Source organism: Chinchilla lanigera, unplaced genomic scaffold (assembly GCF_000276665.1).
Source record: "Chinchilla lanigera isolate Chin_1 unplaced genomic scaffold, ChiLan1.0 scaffold00035, whole genome shotgun sequence".
Lineage (NCBI taxonomy): Eukaryota > Metazoa > Chordata > Mammalia > Rodentia > Chinchillidae > Chinchilla > Chinchilla lanigera.
The window spans coordinates 5,506,380-5,521,516 of record NW_004955436.1 but is presented as its reverse complement, the minus strand read 5'-3'; the positions used below and the strand labels follow the sequence as shown (position 1 = coordinate 5,521,516).

At 38.5% G+C, this 15,137-nt stretch overlaps 1 protein-coding gene and 1 long non-coding RNA gene across 3 annotated transcripts in view; one reads left to right on the top strand and one right to left on the bottom strand.

Moving 5' to 3' along the window:
• Positions 1-15,137, bottom strand: part of Nkain2 (Na+/K+ transporting ATPase interacting 2) — a 937,374-nt gene that overhangs the window by 823,499 nt on the left and 98,738 nt on the right. The window lies entirely within an intron of this gene.
• On the top strand, positions 485-1,631 carry LOC102028675. The gene is made up of 2 exons (XR_001234996.1): positions 485-664; positions 1,174-1,631. It is a non-coding gene; the product is annotated as an uncharacterized LOC102028675 (long non-coding RNA).

Genomic DNA, 15,137 nt, shown 5'->3' with positions numbered 1-15,137 from the left:
GGAGGAAATCTTCAGCTGTTCCTTCATGTAAACACAGTGCTCCTGGTTGCATTCCAACTCCTGGGTGACAGAAGTGGACAAGATCCCTAGTGCTCTTGAACACCATTTACTGGTGCAATATATGCAGCTATTTGTGTGGAGGTAAATGTACATGTACTTCTATGGATGATTACTTGCATGGTGATATGGACTGACTAAGTACTTGCTTTGGTTTATTGGGTCATCTTGATAGACAAAGAGGGTAAGTGAAACCGAAGTTGTTGATTCTATCTGAATGTGTCACAACTGAACACACAAAGCCAAAATGTAAATGGAGATTACAGAGTGGAGATTATAAGAAGATTATGACATGGAGATTAAAGAATGGAAGTCACGCTCCTTACTCTTGATTGGGATGTATCTAGGGAAACAATGATGTGGAGAGAGTGGTCACAGGTGAAATTGTGAGGTCACAAGAACCTTGATTTTAGACCTGCCGCTCTATCCCTCTATGCCAGGTATTTCACACGCAAAACGGAATGGTGGCTGCCACCTGCCTATCCTGTATCCGAGGTTAGGTGCCCTGGAAAATGAAATAAGAGCGATGTAAATACTGTGTTCAAAGAGCTATACACAACCATGAAGTGGCCCGGAAGCTGGGTATGGGCTTCAGATGCGCATGCAGGTAAGAATGTGCTCCAGAACTCAGTCCAATTAGAAACCTGCCAGTGCGATGAAGTACCAATTAAAAACCAGGACTCCAGTCATTTGCCTCTCCTTCCAGAGACAACGTACTTAATCTCTCCCTGTTGTTGTTGCCACTGACTCAATGGATGGGTCTTTGCTCTGCAAAGATGCTTCTATACACTCTGCACAGGTATAAAATTTGTATCACAGAGAACAACCCCAATGCAAATTTTACTTCATATTGATCTTGTCTGTCCTTCATGTTCATTGCCGAGTCAGGGCACGGAAAGAAAATCAATGACTGGACATTCGGGAAGGGACTGCTCTACAAAGGGCTTGCTGCTATTTTGCATATCTATACTTTTGATTTTATTTTCCACATTCTGTAACGCTGCAAGTTGAAAAACTATGCAACTGAATAAATTAAAGTTAATATTCTCCTGACTTTTGCAAGAGCAAAAATATATTCAGTCCAGGCAGGATCCTTCTTTCTTTTTCTTTTGCTAGAGGCTGGGCTCACCAGGATCTCCATCAATATCAATGGTGTAAGACCACATTATTCATGGCTGCTGCTGAAATGAGCACACTACCACATCTTCCTATGAAAGACCATGTGATGATCTGGCAGGTGAGAAATTATTAAATCTTGAATTTGAAATGCTGGGCCATTATGAAACCACGTACTTCAAACAAGGGTGGAATCCACTCAAACTATATCTTCCTTCAGGAGATAAAATAGCATGTAGGTTTCAATATTCAAGTGTTTTCAGAAGCCTTGAGAACTGAACACCTGCAGTTATTCACACGTGAACCTTGCCTTCACAGTGGAAATACATCAATCGCATTGTTTATGGAAATAGTATTCTGTTGAACCACAGTTAATTACTTTTGGAGTTCTGCATTGAAAGATACACAGCATTTAATACTAGCATTTGGAAAATAAAAATTCATTATCTGCCTTTCAATTAATGTTGATAATGGATAAGGATGCTTTGTTTTCTTTCTCTATATTAAATATGTTTGATGAACCCTTAGGAAAATGTGAAAATTAAGCACCTCAGAACTTTTAAGCAATTTCACACACACACAGACAATCCAAAAATAATGCAAGTGCAAGGTTATGATATCACACTCTGAGAAAGAAAAGTATGTGCATATACATACATACATAAGATTATGTTGAATGTTACTGATGTGAAGAATGCAACGCACACAATTCACAAATAGTCATAAAATATACAACAACATTTATTACAAATTCTATACAAGGAACTGATTCACATACAATATTTTCGTTGGCTTTTACCAAAGTCCTGGGTTAGTAGTTGTACGGCTTGGGCTTCTCCAGAGAAACAGAGCCAACAGTATGTGCACACAACTCATTCTGCGTGTGCACAGGCGTGTGTGTGTGTGTGTGTAAGAGAAAGGGAACAAGGAAGGATTTCCACTGACTACAGAAGGCCCACTCACCCACTCACCCACTCACCCAATCACCCACTCACCCACTAGAAGATAATGTTTTACTCAGTTTACTGATGTAAATGTTAATCTCAACTTTGAAATGTCTTACCCGAAATGTTCAGAGTAGTGTTGGACTACATACCTAAGTCCTGTGGTGCAGGCTACTGGACACACGAAAGGATCCCTTATAGTAAGCCTATGGCTACAATGGATGAGCAAGGATTCCCACTGTGAATCAGTGCTCCCCCTACTTTCAGAAATACTAGAAAGGTGAAATGTGTGTCACAACGCCATGACCGTTTTGGTGAACTGGAGAATAGTTTTTGAATATTAAGAAAGTACCTCCTCAATTTTTGTGCTATTTCAAAATGTATAACCTATAGCTTGGGCACATTTTAAGTTTTTGCAAGACAATGAGCAAAGCAACAAATCAAGCTTTTTATCTGCAGTTTCTGCTCATTCTCAGAACAGAAATACGTATGTGATGGCCAGTTTTAAGCTGACACTATGATGTCACTTCAGTGGAGCTGGGACATGAGATGCCAATCGACACCACACTGACAGAACAGACAAAAACACCCACTAAAGAGAGCATTAAAATGTAGTAACATAATTAGGATGAGAAAACGTTTTAGTCTAATTTCATTTTCATTATGAATTCCTTAACTGTATTACTTTTATATTTTTTTTTGTTTTATTTTATTTAGGTTTTCATACTTTTATTTTTTTATTTTAAAAAATAAAAGAAAAAAAACATATTAACAAACAGAAATCTATACTTTTTTTTTTTTTTGGTACCGGAATCAAACTCAGGACCTTGCACTTGCAAGGTAGGCGCTTGTGCCGCTGAGCTATATCCCTGGTCCCCAACATCTATACTTTTATATTTAATAACATCTATGATTAACAGGCAGCTCACTAACATTCCTAAAACTTTAGCAATCAGCTCTGGTGAGGCGGTCAGGCTGACTGCAGCAAAGTACTGCAGGCTGACTTCTCCTAAACACTGAGAGAGAAATTTTACACAGATAATTTGTTTCACTTGGGCTAACATGGGTACAATCCAGTGAACTTCTGGAAAGTGGTCGGCCTTGTCAGTGGTTAACACGCATGCACTCTGCCATCTGCTCGTGCTCCTTTGGGCGGGTTTTGATGAACTCTGCGACCGTGTGGGGGTTTGTACAGGAACACAGGAAAAGAACACAAATGGGAAGGAAAAGGATCCAAGAACACAGTCTCACAGTCGTGACTGTGCCAAGCTGAAATTTAAGTTAGAATCGGGCCTTCAAACGCTGCAATACACGGCTCTGCCATGTGACATGAGAACTATTTAGTAATTTTAATTGCTCAGTTTCCAATGAAGTTTTAGATAGAATGTGAATATATGTAACTAAGGTTTTTTTTTGCCTAAAGGCACCCATTCTATGGATAGTTTGTGATTTCAAACTAAAATGTGACGAAGAATTCTTGGGATATATTCTTTTCCATCTACTTCAGAAAAGTCCCTTTTTCTATAAAGGATGCAATCATTATAGTTGTAACTAAGGCACGTGTGAAGTTTTCTATTATGTTATATTTATGCTAATGAAAGAATGAAAAGGCGATAAAATCCGAGTTCTCTGCCCTTGCTTTTACTCAATTTATTAAAGAATTTTTCCCCTTAAAACACTTGACAGGAAGTTGCAAAGGCCGTCTTCAGAGAATGCGGTTCTGAGAATACTAATAATAATGATAGACTTGAAAGGAAAAGTAAAAATAAAAGCTCCACACGTTCTAATTTATGGCAGTGCTCACTTCTTTGCCCACAGCAGGACATCCGGCTTTCTCCTGTGCAGCAACTTCACAAATTTAAAGAGCTTGAGAAAGGACTGACTTATGTCATCAACATCAGAGCTCGAGGGTACAGCCCTGAAAACGTGAGGGTTAGTAATTTAAAGACCTCTTCAGACAGTCAGGTAGTAGACAGATGGGCAGACACATATGCACATGCATGCACACGCCTTTACACTGTAGCAACATCTCAATTCTCATTCTTTTAGGTAGAGCTAGTATTTAAAAATATTATAATGAACATAGACTCTCCAAGTCACCTACCTTCACAGTCTTCTTGCCTTTTGTCACCTTATTTATTCTTTTACACACTCCACACATGTGTTCCTTCTGAAGTATATTAGGGTTAGCTCAGAACATCCACAATTACCCCAGTTACAGCCCCAATTTCAACTCTAACCCTTCCATGCCAGCATGCTCTCCTCGCCTTCATGTGCCCCAGGGTAGGTTCTCCTTGCCCTGTACTTGCTCTCTTAATTCTGTGCCAAAGTTTGACAGAGGTGCCTGCAGACCATACACACCCCCGCCTGAAGTGAGCTCTATTGGATTTTAAAGAAGCCCTTTAGGAAATTAAGTGTAAACCAGTGAACAAGCACATGCAAGTGTAGTACAGTCCTCCTAAAGTATGCAAATGAAAACTTAAGTTATCAGACTATCAGTACAACTATGCAGAAAATATTTTGATCCAATAAATTTGGAGATTAAACTAGGGAAGATTAGCTTCTTTTATTTCCCAAACCTTTTCTGTGCTAAATCTACACTGTTTATTACCAAGATAGAGACAAATCTTCCCTTACAATCAAAACTCACTATGGAGCATGGTTTGGAGCACAACTTTAGGTGAGCACTTGACACAGTGGAAGACCCCAGGGTAACATCCCATCAGTGTCAAGTCAGGTCGGCCTGCCAGAGCCCCTCCCATGAAAGCCTGTGAGTGAATTCCCACTCTCCAGGTCACAGGGATAGCAAAGTCACAAAGAACAGGGCGAGGAAACCTGTCCTGTGCAAACAATGTGTGACCTCTGCATGCGGGATGAGGCAAGAGGGCATTTGGTGCTGTTCAGAAAGATGGGCCCTTGTTGGGGGAGCAAAGACCATGGGCGAGTTGAGTTGGCAGCCATGAAATGGAGCCCACATACAAAACCGGGAAAGCATCCAAGACAATCAGACAAAGAGACATGAGGGACACACTAGCAATATACACACGGTACCTAAAAGCAGAAAGATTTGCCTTGGAGAACTCCTCGACGGGCTTGGTGTTTGCATGGAGCGAGAAACTTCAGCAGAATCCACGCCTCACCCAAACATGAGTCACCTTCAACTATGTCTCCTACCCTCAGCTGGAGGCTGCTGTGAGAAGCAGTGAGTCCCACACTTAAGAAGGCACGCGGGTCATGTGCGGAGCACCGAAGACGCAGTCTTTCCTGCCCCGTCCACAGAGACGCTGAGTCAGTACAGGGAAAGTGGGCTAGGGAAGCTTGTACTGGCTCCACTGCTTTGAGGGAGGCTGAATTAAAACTGATCAGCAGAAACGGGACACAGAAAACTTACAAAAGGTGATTGATATCTTTAGAGCAATTTCATACACTCTCCAGCTAAGGATTTAAGTAGAAATGTGAATCTTCTAAGACGTCCTTCCCACGTCTCATCCATACCACAGTGTATCGCTACTCCACTGCAGACACTCGACCAGCAGGAAAGGGTGCTGGGGGTGCCGGAAGACCGTTGGGTTTGAGCCCTAACCCTAACACTGGCCAGCAGGGAAAGGCAGCCAAATCACCCAAGCCTCAGCTGCTTCTTGTGTAAACTGTGTCTGATCATAACTTGGCAAGTGCTATGGACTGAATGTTTGTTGCCTTGAATTCACAAGTTCAAGGCACCTCCAGTGTGGCTAATTTAGAGATGGTGCCTCTAAAGAAGCTAGATAAATGAAGTCCTAAAGGTCAGCCCTGATCTTGTAGGATGAAGGTCCATGTAGCTTCCCTAAGAGAGAGCAGAACACTCACACTTACACAAAGAGGGGCTTCTGAGAACACGGAGAGAGAGCATTCATCTGCAAACCCACGGGCCTTCATGAGACGTCAGCCGTATTGTGCCCTAATCTTGGATTTCTCCCTCACACTTTGAGAAACTGATCTGAGCTGCTTAGGCAGTTCACTTGGTGGTCTTTTGTTACGGCAGCCAGAGCAGCCTAATACAGATCACTTACAGGAATGAAACGAGGTAAATATACGTAAAAACATGGTCATGGTCAAAAGTAAATATTATATATGCACTGATATTTCCTGTCTTACAAAATCTTTATTTTAGAGAGAAATGATTATGATATTAACTGTATTTACTTAAGGTTATAATCATGCAAACATTTCATGCAGAGAACAGAAATAAAACTTTCTCTTTTTTGTGTGTGTGTCTTTTTGAGACAGGGTCTCACTATGCAGTTCAGGCTGGCCTTGAACTCACTTTGTAACCCATGCTGGTCTCGAACTCACAATGATCCTCCTGCCTCAGCCTCCCGAGTGCTGGGATTACAGGCGTGCACCACCATACCTGGCAAAACTTTCACTTTTGTTTCACTAACTTTTCTTGTAAAAGAACAGCCCACTCTAAGTATTTCCAATACAGTAATAAAAATATTACAATCAAATGGTGAAGCAAATCTTAGACTACAAATCTAAGAAACACAAGAACCTCTTACAGGTCATCCTTAAACCCAATGAAATTTCTATTTAACATTTTTCCTGGGTCATTGTAGGTCTTCAAAGTCAACATCCGAGAGGAGTTGCCTACAAAACCCTCTGTGTACTGAGGACAGCACTGTGCTTTGTTGGTAGAAAGGCTCTACTTATTTTTAATTACTACAAAGCACTTTGTAAGTAGCATTAATATCACAACAGACTTGGAGAATGGTGGGGTAATTCAGAGAGGTGAGCCGTAAGCGCTGGGATACTGTCAGCAGAGCTCTCTGGAGGAAGACCAGCATATGCAGCATGCTTTAAATTTCTATAATGAACATCTGCAGAACTTCTTGTATCCTCTGACCATTTCTGAGTAAAATGGTTGATTTTAGGCACTATTAGCTTTTATGTTCCATCATGTCCCATTGGCTTTAATCAAGCCTATGATGCATCCTATTTCCAACCACCCCCAGCATATGAGATTGTTGTGTCAGATGACTTTGGAAGTATTTCAACCTGTGGGAACCTCTGAGGCTCATCCCTCAGCCCCAACTTTCGATGACAGCATTACCATGAATTCAGTCGCCAGACTGGAAGAGGACACAGCATTCAGGGGTACACTAGTAGGCATTACAATATTGGGTCAAAAGCTTCAGAGGCCTTAAACAGGATGTCAAAGTAACTTACTTGTTTTACCTTGTAATACAAATGCATAGGAACATAACTTCTATTAAAATTAGCCTTCTTCTAAAGCACAATACTTAATGGATTTTTAATGAATATTTGCAAGAGTGGATGTACCAAATTCAATACAATACAAATTAAAAGAGACAATTTGAACTCAATAAACAAAATTTGAGCTCAATGAAAAAAAATTTACCCCATTTAAAGTAAACAAATATATTTTAAAGGTAAAAAGCAGGTTGGAAGTCTGCTGTAACATAAATTGAAATGGATTTCGGATTAAATGCGATGGTTTACTAGCGTGTGTCATAAATTCCATTATTACATATACACATTAAAAATACTCAAGAATAAAATTATTATCTATTATAAAACATAAATTATAGTGCAATAAATCTGGTATATGATAATATCACATATTAAATTTGAATTTCAGTGATTATTCCTATATTTCCTTCAAGAATATCTTCCACACTAAAAAAAATCAGTCATTTCAGAAATAAAAAGCCATTTATACACTTTAATTGTTATTAATGCTGGTAAAATATGGGAGTTGGCCCACTGAGCAAGAAAAGCTCCTCTCTAAATTCTAGTGCAAGGGCTCACTGGGCTCCAATGATTCCAAAGCATTCAGAGAGGGAAGGGCACAGTTAGTCTTGTGTAAGTCATTCCTTTACTATGTGATATGGGTTACAGATATTCATTCAGTGAAAAAGTAATGCTGCCAAGTAATGCTGATACCCAACGGGGAAAATAGGTCTTTCACAAGGTAGAAGGCAGGTATATCTCTGTATTATACCAACACAGATTTAAAATACAACCTACTACTGTAAACTACTATTTTAAATCCTTAAAGATGAATAAGTATTAATCAGACAGGGGCTTGACCATTGCACTTCAAAGCCTTCTCCAAATTTGTATATTCCAACAATGGCGTCCAATGGGCAGAATCCCAATGGACTTCAAACTTCTAAGGCTTTGGGAGGGAGTGGAAAGAAAGGAGAGGGAAAAGAATGAAGGTATGGAGTGTACATGCGCCAACCCCCAAAGCGAAGGAAATCACTGTGTACTACAAGCGTGCAGGAATAATTTTTTAAAAAAATGTAAAAACATAGGCACATCTCTTATATAAAGGCAGATGTTATGAAAATATGTACCTGGTGGATACGAATGTCTACAAAATTGCAGCCTAAATAAGAACTGGGCAACATTTGTTCTGAATAAAAATGCTATTAAAGTGACCAGAATTCTTAGTTTAATTATGTCTTCTGCAGTCTACTGACAAGACTACTCTTTTTTTGTAAGAAGAAGTTTAAAAGTATAATTAAGGGTTGTACATGACAGCAGAAAAAAATCTCAACCTACAAGCTATTCTACATTCAGTATGAGTTCTTCAGTTAAGCTGAAGTTTCAAAATTTAACAGTATGTATTATAAGTATTGTCCTTGATGCAAATGGTAATGAAACCAACATGTATGGTATCCAAAAATATATGTGAACTTAGACTATTACAGTAAGTTTTAATTAGTAGAAAATATGAAATGCAGAAATGTTTTTAGATTTGAGAAATTATTCTCAAGGATATTTTAAAAACCAAACCAGTGGCTACAGGAGAGTGCCTGGAAGAGTTAAGTCTCACAGCCATTGTTTTTGAGTTCCTATTCCACCCACACCTGCCTTCTCTTCACAACCAGAGGAGTCCTGAGAGAAGACAGATTCAGAAAGATAATTAACTGCTCAACTTTGGATATTTAGGAAGTGGTGGTGCCTGACCAAACATATAAGGTGTATGACTCACAAGTGATAAGATTCATTTTTAATTACAGCATTTCCAAGCCATGTATTATTGAACTCTTCAAAATCGATTGTAAAAACAATCACTGTTATGGTCATGTTATTTTCCATGGGAATTTTTTCTTGACAAAAGTCAACTTCACTTCAGCACAGATGGAATAACCCATGGTGCTCTAGTGGTGATTCATTTTCCTAACAAGTAACCATCACAAACTTTCTGAGAACTTGCTGTGAAAATGGCTAGATTTCCTGTGGTAGATGGTAGGAGAGAATCCCCAGCCTGGCAAAGCTCAGTCTCAAAGGCACGCCCTTTTAAAATAAACATGCACATGTACGTTTCTCCTCTAAGAAGGACGGTAAAGCAGGAATTCAGATTTCCACTGGAACACAGAAAGGTTACGTCCGGGTGGTCAGAGGGGACAATGTTTAAAGTGAGGTGCACAATGAGAGACGTGGGCGGCTGAGAGAAGCTAGTTAGGGAATCGAGAACATTCCATGTAGGAAAAGCAGCTATGCGTGCAAAGGAGGAAGCCTGGGGTCTAGTCCAAGAAACCAAATTCAGGGCCACGTGGCTCGTGGGTGGAGCGACTCGGGCTGAGAGGACTGAGCCTGGGGGCTCCCGTGGACTCTGAACGCTTGAGTCTTTTCCTGTGGAGCAGCCCCAGAGTCATTCCAAGCATGTAGGCGCAATGAGGCCTGACTGGCATCCATAAACTGCTCTGTGTGCAGAGGGGAAAATGTAGGACAGGGGGCAAGAGACAGCCAGAGGAGACAGCAGGCTAAAAGCAAAACCCCGATGAGAGACGAGGTTAACACAGACAAGGTTAGCAATGCTGCAGAAGGAAATAGAACAGATTCAAAACATATTGAGGAAGTAAATCAAGAAAATTTAGTGATAGGGTGGTTAAAAGGAGGAGTGAGAAGACAGGATAGTGAGATTTTACTCAACTAGAAAAAACCCCGCTAGAGTGTATTCATAGGACATCTGTATTCACAAAAGCTAATTGATGATTCAGGTTAATTACTGTTCTCCACATGTTGGATTTCTGACATGGGTTTTGTAAGCGTAATTCAGCAACACAACAATGGCAGAAGCTGTCATACCAAAATGAATTGCTAACATATGCAATTAAAATAAACGTCTATGAGATGTAACTGTCAAAATAGTAATTATGACTTAGTGAGCTACAAGCAGTTGGAAGACTTACTTGAAATTAAATTCATGTCCCTTATATAGACTCAGCACATTCCAACCAAGGTAATTCTTTTCTCCAAAAGAAAGGTAATCAAATTCTTTATTAGTGAATATTCAGCATGATTCAGATAAACTAAATATGTAACTGGGAACTGCTTTGAGGAGTTTAATGATTATGAAACCATGTTTACTTAAATGTGTTTCAATTTTGAAAAATGATGATGAATAAACTGCTTTTGATTTTAAAAATGGTCATTTATGACGTTCATTACATATAACTGACTTCTGTAGGGTAAGAATACCCCGCCGAACACTGAGTTAGAACTCTGAAAATGTGTAGTAGATAGACTTTACCAACCATCTTATTTGATGTGATGAAGTCTAAAAATAGAGTTGGACTGTGTACATAATCAAAAGTCCCAGATGTATTTCTCTGTTTGGATATGCTAGCCAGTGATAAAGACACTTTTTAGGTAAATAATCATGGTATTCTGTAAAAATACTACTCAAGAAAAACATTCGGTAGCATGCTTCTGGCCAATCTTAAGAGACAGCATCTTTCACTCATTCTGAGACTCAGATGTTATTATTATTGTTATTTACATTTTAACATCTCTGAAATCAAGAGGCCTCTTAAAATAGATGCCATCTCACAAAGCATGGGAGACGAGCACAAGCCAAGTGGACTTTCTTTACACAGCTGCGACCACCTGTGCTCGGTCAGCACCCATCCCACTGCCCTCGCCTGAGACATGAGGACGGCTAGGACAGCACAGAATGAGGGTAACTGACACTTAAACCATCTTCTTGTCACTGACATGAAAATGTGTTGTTTACACGGAAAGGCATCACAGTGAAGGACAGGATCTAATGTGGTCTTAGGAAAATACTCTCCCTTGGAGCAATGACTTACTAATTTTCATGCAAAGGAACAAACAAGTGTTGTATGAAACATCCAAAAGAACTCATAGTTACAAGAAGTCGTTTTGTCTTTTGCTACTAATAATTGTGTGAAAGGACTGTCTGCAGTGCTGTTATGTGCAGATAAAGAATAAATTTGCCCCAGTTCTTCAAAATACATAAAATCTTTTTTTTCTTTTTTTCAGGATTTTTTACTGGTCCACAGTTGCAGTACACAGTGACTGCATGCCTCGTGGGGAGCTGGCGCAGAGACATAATGCATCTTAGTCCTTTTCCTTCTCTGTGCTTTCTCCCTTTCCTCCATCTCTTGGTCCACTTCCCATTTGCAAAAGATCTGTCTACCTATTTCCTAATATCTATTTTATATTTGCTTTCTTTCCATATTTCAGGTTCCTCTTATGAAAGAAATTATGCAATATTTAAGCTTGTGTGTCTGATTTATTTCACTTAATATTATGATCTTCAAGTTCCGGAAGTTTAGCTTTATTTGTGACTAAGTAGTCCTCCATTGTGTATAAATACCACATTTCCTTTCCCCATTCATCTGTTATACGCACACAGGCTGCTTCCCAGATTGAGCCATTGTGAGTCATGCTGCTGTACACATAAATGCATGCATCACTGTAATATGATGTCTCTGTGTCCGGAAGATACTTGCAAGGGGAATGCCTGGGTCGAACAGAACCTCTGTTCTTCATTTTCTGAGGAATCTCCATGTTGGTTTCCATAGTCATTGTGTTAGATCACATTCCCACCAACACAAGAGCATTCCTTTCTTCCCGCAACCTTGCCAGCATTTATTATTTGAGTTCCTGTGGCCACTATTTGTGAAGATGGAATCTCAGTGTTGTTTTAATTTGCATTTCTCTAATGGCTAAATAAGCTGAACATTTTTTACATATTGGCCACTGGTACTTCTTTTGAGAAGCAGCTATTCATTTCAGTTGCCCATCTTTTGATTGGGTCTTTTATTTGGGGGGGGCCTAAATTTTTTGAGTTCATTATGAATTTTAGATATCAGTCCTCTGTCTGAGGAAGAGCTGACAAAAAAGTTCTCATTCTGTAGGCTCTCTCTTCACTGCTGGTTGTTTTCTTTGCTGGGAAGAGGCATTTTAACTGACATGATCTCCTTCATTGATTCCTGACATTATTTCTTGTACAACGGGGGTTCGTTGAGAAAGTCCTTGCCTATGTCTATGTATTCAATAATTTTATGTATTTTACCTTTCTGCAGATCAAGTGTTTCTGCTTTAGCACTTAGTTCATTGATCCAATTTGATTTTAGTTTAGTGCATAGTGAGAGTTATGGGTCTAGACTCAATCTTCTGCAAGTGGATTGCCAGTTTTCCTAGCACATTTATGGAAAAGACTATCTCCCTTTTGGGTAGGCTTTTGGCCCATTTGTCAAAGATCAAATAGATGAACGTGCCTGGGTTTTTCCTGAATCCTCTGTTCTGTACCATAACCACACTCATTAGTGTAACAGGACACAAAATCAACACACACGCATCAATAGCTCCTGTATGCCAATAATGAACTCACTAAGAAAGAAACTAGGAAAGCAATACTATTCAAAATAGTATCAAGAAAAGTAGTTAGGAATTAACCTAATCAAGGAAGTGAAAGACATCTACAAACTCTACAGTACTCCAAAAAAGAAGATTGAAAAGGACATCAGAACATGGAAAAATATCCCCGTTCCTGGATAGGCAAAGCCAGTATTATCGAAATGACCATATTTCCAAAACTGATATAGATTTAACACAATCCCAGTGGGAATCCCAACAGCATTCCTCACAGATTAGAGAAAACAATTCTAAAGTTCATGTGGAACCAGGAAAGACCCAGACTAGCAAAAGCAATCCTGGGTAACAAGAGCAAAGCAGGACGTACTGCAATCCCAGACTTCAAAATATGGGACACAGCTACAGTGACAAAAGTTTTGCAAAGCCAGGGGGGACAGACATGATAGAGTCAAGCTTCATTCAGGACCATCATTTTGAATGAGGCTGTCAGCATTTCATCAGAAAATATTTTTTTCTTCCTTAGTAATATATAAAATGATGGTACATCGTAAAACTAATCTCATATTACATCCAGGGTTATCCAATTATGAAAGAGCAACAGACTGACAGATGGAAGGCCAAAGTTCTAGTCCCTGGTCTTTAAATAATAATCTGGGAAAATGTAAGCTAGTCTTTCAAATTATTTGGGTTACAATTTCATCATTCTGAAAATAAAGATGCCGGGCTACATTATTACAAAGGTCCTAGCTCTATGACATTATGATAAGTTGATTATAGCTATCAAATATAAGATTTATCATAGTCATGCTTTTAAAATTGATACACAGTATATTTTTATTAATTGTAATACTTGCAGTAAATTTATCATAAAGTATAAATTTAGGAAAACTTAGTTCAATAAAATCCATGTTTATTTATAACCATACAAGTAATTGCTATTCTTTTTTTTACAAATTTCATACTGAAGTTTTTAAAAATAAACCTGCTACTATAGAATAGTAAAGAGGAGCAGTGGGTAAGTAAAATACTGGGTAAATGCAGGATCCAGCAAATATTTTATACTTCAAAACTATTGTGAATTCACCACTGCTTATAACAAAATACAACAGATGACTGTTATTTTCACTGGAATTAATGAAAGATGAAATCAATTTGATTGTCTCTTTTTTTTTTTTTTTTTTTTGGTTTTTCTCCGGTACCAGGAACCGAACTCACGACCTTACGCTTGCCAGGCAGGCGCTTTGCCGCTGAGCTAAATCCCCAGCCCCTTGATTGTCTCTTTAGTTTTAAAAGTACTTAATTGTACTTGAAGCCTTTATAAGTGTTGCATTATATATGTGTTAAGAATTTTCAGTTTAACAGAATGTTTATTTAACCCAAACACTACATCACCCCAAATTTTTGGATGATAAACAACTGATAAAGTAATTTAATGTAAAATCTTATCAGATGAAAATTTCCATAAAAGCCCACCAAAGGGTATTTATTCAATTTGACTATAAAACTTCATTGAACACAGATATTATGCAAGATGATAAAAGTCAGATGAGGTTAAAGGGCTGTGGCAATGAAACTTTTCTGAACACAGGCAAACAGTTTAGCTTTACTTAGAAAATGATGCTAATGAAAGTGGATAATTTCATAACGACACAAGTTATCAAAATTATTGAAGGATTATGCAAATATCCAGAAAATATTTTAAAAGTAATTTGGAAATGGGAAATCAAGGAAATTTTTACAAAGACGTTGATAGCTACGTAATTCAAAACATACTTTAAACAGATTCTTTGCCAGGCGTGGTGGTGCACGCCTGTAATCCCAGCATTCGGGAGGCTGAGGCAGGAGGACTGCTGCAAGGTCGAGACCAGCCTTGGATACAAAGTGAGCTCAAGGCCGGCCTGAACTGCATAGTGAGACTCTATTTCAAAAAAAAAAAAAAAAAAAAAAAAGTCAAAAAAAACCCCTAATTCTTCCTTATACTGGTCTTTAAATTTCAGCATTTTCATTGCTGATATAGTCTGTTATAAGGATATCCCAAGTACATATACTAAGTGTTTGTAAAAATAAGCAACATACATGGTTTGCAAAGATAGAAAACAGTGAATCTTATCCAGTAAATAAACGATAGTACATATGTTAAAGTACGTACTAGATCATAGATCATTTTTTCCTCTCTAATATATTATATATTATAAATTATACATATTTATATTATATACTGTTATATATTATACAGCATATCTGACTCTCACTATATAACTATATATTTTATACACTATACCTAATATACTATATTTAACTATAGATGAAATATACTGTATATTCCAGTAAAATCTCTAGTCAAGCCTAATAGCACCATTAAATTTGGTGTATCCCAGTGTA